Source organism: Cebus imitator, unplaced genomic scaffold (genome assembly GCF_001604975.1).
Source record: "Cebus imitator isolate Cc_AM_T3 unplaced genomic scaffold, Cebus_imitator-1.0 Scaffold68, whole genome shotgun sequence".
Taxonomy (NCBI): domain Eukaryota; kingdom Metazoa; phylum Chordata; class Mammalia; order Primates; family Cebidae; genus Cebus; species Cebus imitator.
In genome coordinates, this window is record NW_016107383.1 from 9,256,687 (window position 1) to 9,262,469 (window position 5,783).

At 35.5% G+C, this 5,783-nt stretch overlaps 1 protein-coding gene and 1 non-coding gene across 5 annotated transcripts in view; both read right to left on the minus strand.

Moving 5' to 3' along the window:
* Positions 1–5,783, minus strand: part of ZHX1 (zinc fingers and homeoboxes 1) — a 29,647-nt gene that overhangs the window by 18,987 nt on the left and 4,877 nt on the right. For all 4 annotated transcript variants that reach the window (XM_037739331.1, XM_037739330.1, XM_017530730.2 and 1 more), the window contains exon 2: positions 2,400–2,513. The gene's annotated coding sequence lies outside the window, so the exon portion shown is untranslated. The remainder of the gene's footprint in view (positions 1–2,399; positions 2,514–5,783) is intronic.
* Positions 1,756–1,859, minus strand: LOC119471668. Its single transcript, XR_005200723.1, has one exon. It is a non-coding gene; the product is annotated as a small nucleolar RNA U13 (small nucleolar RNA).

A 5,783-nucleotide genomic window follows, 5' to 3' on the forward strand; every position in this document is an offset into this window, starting at 1 on the left:
AAAAAAAAAAAAAAAAAGAAAAGAAAAGAAAAGAAAGGCGACTTACAAAATTAAGATATTTTCAAAGTTAAAATGTAAAAATTAAAATTAAATGTTAAAATATTTAGAAACATCAAGTTCTTAAAAAATTAAATTAGGAATTGGACAACACAAATTTATGTCCACAGCAAATGTTATTAAAGATTGCTGGTAACTTAGAATCATTACCCAAGAGAGAAATCTCAATCAAACTGTCTGAAAAATAGTCTCAAGACAACTGAAAATCAGATATTAAAGTGAATATACAGACAGGAATGAAAAGGATAAAAGTGAAAGCATCTAAGACACTGTGGTCAAAGATAATCAAATTTCAGAGGATACTTTTGCTAATGCTAATTAAGGCTGAAAGGTAAGAAACCCTATCCTCTCTACCTGTTTTTTTTCCATCTGAGAAAGCAGACCTTAACGACACTAAAGATTAAAAGAAGAATCCAAGCTAGACAGATTTCTTCTGGCAAGCTCCAATCGCAGATTTGAGGAGTGAAGTGTCTTTTAGAAGGGTCTCTCCCTAAGACACTAACATCCTAGATTTCTCCCCGCAGCTGGCAGCTGGGTAGGTAGGTACATAATACTTTGAAACTGAACTATAAACTAGCACTATGAGCCGGGTGCAGTGGCTCACACCTGTAATTCCAACACTTGGGGAGTCAAAGGGAGGTGGATCACGAGGTCAGGAGTTCAAGACCAGCCTGGCCAACATGGTGAAACCCCATCTCTACTCAAAATACAAATATTAGCTGGGTGTAGCTATATGTGCGTATAGTCCCAGCTACTTGGGAGGCTGAGGCAGGAGAATTGCTTGAACCCTGGAGGCAGAGGTTGCAGTGAGCCGAGATTATGCCACTGTACTCCAGCTTGGGTGACAGAGTGAGACTCTGTCTCAAAAAATAAATAAATAAATAAACTAGCACTATCATGAAATCTCTTGTGAATAGTTTGTAAATGTGATCCAAAAGTAATTTTCTGCTGAAAATAGTTTTTCCCTACTTTTCTTAAGAAGGTGTGTTAAGTCTTTTACAGCCAGTCTAATACAAGAATGCGATTCTCAGTTCCAAGTGAGATTATCTTTGAAGACTGAAAAACCATTCATCTGGTCATTATCTTCCCTATTTATAAAGGTAAGGGGCCGGGCGCGGTGGCTCAAGCCTGTAATCCCAGCACTTTGGGAGGCCGAGGCGGGTGGATCACAAGGTCAAGAGATCAAGACCATCCTGGTCAACATGGTGAAACCCCGTCTCTACTAAAAATACAAAAAATCAGCTGGGCATGGTGGCGCGTGCCTGTAGTCCCAGCTACTCAGGAGGCTGAGGCAGGAGAATTGCCTGAACCCAGGAGGCGGAGGTTGCGGTGAGCCGAGATCGCGCCATTGCACTCCAGCCTGGGTAACAAGAGCGAAAATCTATCTAAAAAAAAAAAAAAAAAAAAAGGTAAGGTAACTGTTACCTACTTCACTGAGGATATAATGATTTGATTTTCCAAAATACTTTGAAAGATAATAGCAATCAGTATTGGTAATATCAACTTACAAGAACTCTTATCAATTTTTTAAAAACGAAAATGAACCAGCACATTAATGTTTATTAAATCTTTCCTAGTATTTTCTGGAATCATCTAAAGTAACAATTGGATAAATCCTTCTTACAAAAGCCGATTAATCAGATAAAATATAAAAGCAATTATATACAAATATTTTCAAATATTTATTTCATTTTTTTACATCAGATAGGTAACGTGCCAGTGTCATAACAAGGTTTAAGAAAGGCACATTTCTCACATGAGCGTGAAAATCCAATCGTCACACTTATGAACTACAAAAGGATCTATATTCAAATATTTAAGTTTTGGTATGGTTAATATAAGTAAGAGTATTTAATTAATAATTAATATCCTAACTCTTATAATTAACTATTATTAGTAGCCTACATATTGAAAACATAGTTTCAGGATTTGTTCTTGTATATTTTGAAGTATTTTTCTGGATATAGGCAAAAACATAGCAAAATTTCTAAATCAATTTTCCCATAGGAAAGGTGCATTTGTCTTGTTTACCTCTGTTATCATAGCACCCGGTATAGTGCCTGACACACAGCAGATTTCATCATATACTAATTTTAAGATCAATTATAAATATACCATATAAGATTTATTATGAAGTGTGATACTGTCTCCTTTGAAATTAAAGCAGTCCTATAGTTATAGCTCTTAAAATTTGAAAGTACATTAAAAAAAAGTGTTAAGCATATGTCTGCTGCTTTTTAAGGAAAGCTTTTTAAAACTTTAGCCAAATATAGTATCATGGGATCTAAAGTGAGTACATTCAGTATCTGAGTTTTACCATACCAAAACAATGAAACACATACTTGCCACAGCTTCCTTAGCATTCTGTTCTTTGAAATGGAAGGGTATCCCTTCTAGCTAGATGTTTAGCTCAGGCCATCATTACCAATAGGTCCAAAGCAGCTGTCTGTCTTCTCCTACAAAAAAGTAAGATTTTATTATTCTAGATATAATTTAGCCTTAGTCAGGAAATTTTTTAAATTTATGCCTTAGCTTTTAATAAACAAATGTAATTTTGAAAAAAAAAGGGTATTCCTTTATCAAAACTTTAAAAGAACCATCTAAATGTCAATCCTAATATTGGTAGGAAACACAAAAACTATACATCAAAAAATTATATTTGGCCGGGCACAGTAGGAAACACAAAAACTATACATTAAAAAATTATATTTGGCCGGGCACGGTGGCTCACGCCTGTAATCCCCAGCACTTTGGGAGGCCAGTGGAGATGACCTGAGGTCAGGAGTTCCAGACCAGTCTGGCTATTATGGTGAAACCCCATCTCTAAAATAAATAAATAAATAAACATTTATATTATACAGAACAACCAAATAACTGTTAGACCATTTTCAATAAGATTTCAAAATGTGAATATATGTAGTCTGTAATGTGAAAATTGAGATGTAGAAATTGGGAGTTCTTTTAAATGAGTACACAAAGGTTATGAAGACAATTTAGTTAAACTACAAAATAGGAGTAGTTGTATATGTTTATGTGTTTGTACATAAACCTAGTGATATCTGTATCCTAATTTATTATGTTAATTAATTGGAATGGAGAGGATTATTCATGCTGACAACACAAGCCAAAAACAAGTTAAAAATAAACTAGTAGTACTCAATCCCTAAACATGGGGTTATCTACCAGAATGACTGGTGTTTACCTATGTCGTTTTGCCTGAACTACCAAATGGCTTTACAATCAGTGCACTGTGAAGCATTGACACTGTGCAATCAAATAAATAGAAAATAATTATCTGAAAATTCAATTATTGTCCAAGTATGTTGTAGTATATAACCTAGAGCAATTAAACGAATCAGAAAACTTTAATAAAGCTACAATTGCTTCTCTTACCAGAATATACATAAATAATACTTTTGAAGGGTTGAAGCGTTTTTATTGCATTATTATTATTATTGTTGTTGTTGTTGAGATGGAATCTTGCTCTGTCACCAGGCTGGAGGGCAGTGGTGCAATCTCAGCTCACTGCAACCTCCAACTCCCTGGTTCAAGCGATTCTCCTGCCTCAACCTCCCAAGTAGCTGGAATTACAGGCATGTGCCACCATGCCCAGCTAAGTTTTGTATTTTTAGAAGAGATGGGGTTTCACCGTGTTGGCCAAGATGGTCTCAATCTCCTGACCTCAGGTGATCTGCCCACCTTGACCTCCCAAAGTGCTGAGATTACAGGCATGAGCCACCGTGCCTGGCCTTTTGTTGTATTCTTTAAGCAATATACTCTGTAAACCATAATGTATGAATATTGAAGAAGATTATTTTCCCGAATACCTTATTTTTTGATTCCTGCTACTATTACATACAAGTTTATGAAGAAACCTCTCACATCAAGAAATAAATACACCAGTCCTCTAGTAAAATACCTCTAGGTTAAGTTAAAACTTAGGCTGAATAAGTACATTATTTTCATGAAAAGCAAAAGAGCATTTTCCTGGTAGGCCCAGTGCAGCATCTTGTTATCTCTGTAGCCTGGGACTCTACAATTTCATTTCCTGGTATCTCGTTGTTCGGCCACCCATTAGTCATCAATTTACAGGATGTGGACTAGAAGAGAAGACAGGAAACAGCTGCCGAAGAGGGAAAGTTATTTTCCAAAATGAATTATTAATACCATAGGAAACTGGTAACTTATTTCAATCCATTCTTAAAATCACAAAGTAATTGCAAGATGTTTTACCGAATGAGTCTCTTGAGAAGAGCTGCCAAGACATGTAAAGGCACAAGGATACCAGAGGAGCAAAAATGAGCTCATCAGTGCTTTTGAATGAAAATCCTAGTTGCCTGATGTTATTTAAGTTCCGATACTGGGATTACTTTAGAACATTTCTATCTAATTCAAAGTATTTTTCTTAATTTAGTATGAGTGAATTTCAAAAATTAAAGAGCTCATCTCAGCTATGAATATTATATAATAAAACAGAACAAGCTGTTCTGGTAGTAGATGGATTATAAAAAAAGACCAAGAGTTTGGGCTTTGAAACAGACTGGTTCAAATCCAGCACTGCCACTTACTAGCTGTGTGGCTTTAGACAAATGGCTTAGCCTATCTGTGCCTCAGCCCTGTCATCTATAAATGGTGCTAGTAATATTAATAGGATACTACTTACTTAACAGGGTTGTTGTGAGGCCTGAAATAGGTAACGAATGTAAAGTTTTTGGAGTATTTCTTGGTACTTAGAACACAATGAATGTTAGCAAAGAAATCTTTGTTTAAAATTTGCTAACTGTTGACAAATGGTAAAATACTTTAAGAATCTGGGTAACAACCAACCAATAAAATTTATTTGCCATTTCATACCTTTGAGCATATTAAATCATGCTGGAACAAGTTGGCTTCAACAGGCAGATATTAATCAATCAAATTTAACCTCTCCCCCACACACTTTTTCTGACCTTAGCTCCAGAATGAATCATTACTGTATGACATATTTGAGGGTTATTTCACAGAACTAACAAACATGTGATATAAATAATTTTATCATAGTAACAAGGAGAAATTGTTCTCTTCTCATGATCTCCCCCCTTCCCTTCCTCCCCAGTATAGCCAGGTCTAGCAAAGTTTTAATAAACTTCTTTTTAACAATATTGGATGGTAAAAGAGAATAAACGTAGAAGAAAAACACAATTATGAGTTAAGTGCTTAAAAATATCAGAACCTCCTATCTTCTTTCATTTCTCACTAAAAAACAAAAAAGGAAAAGAAAGACTTTTAGGAAGGGGAAAAATGAAGTTAGAAATCTTGAGAAATAGGAAATCACCAAAATGTGATTAAAGAGTTATTTTATTTATAATAATTAATGATAGGGCTATGACTGTTATATTTTAATTTTGTTAAGATAAATTCTGATATTTTTTTTAGTCTAAAACTAAGAACTGAAAATTAAAATCCTGCATTAAAGATGATTTATTTGGCTGAGTGCAGTGGCTCACGCCTGTAATCCCAGCATTTTGGGAGGCCAAGGTAGGAGGACTGCATGAGGCCAGGAGTTTGAGACCAGGTAGGCCAACACAGCAAGACCCCCTCTCTACAAAAAAATTTAAAAATTAGCCAGGCGTGGGTGACACATGACTGTAGTCCCAGTTACTCAAGAGGCTGAGGAGAGAGGATCGATTGAGCCCAGGAGTTTAAGGGTACAAGTGAGCCATGATCATGCCACTGCACTCCAGCCT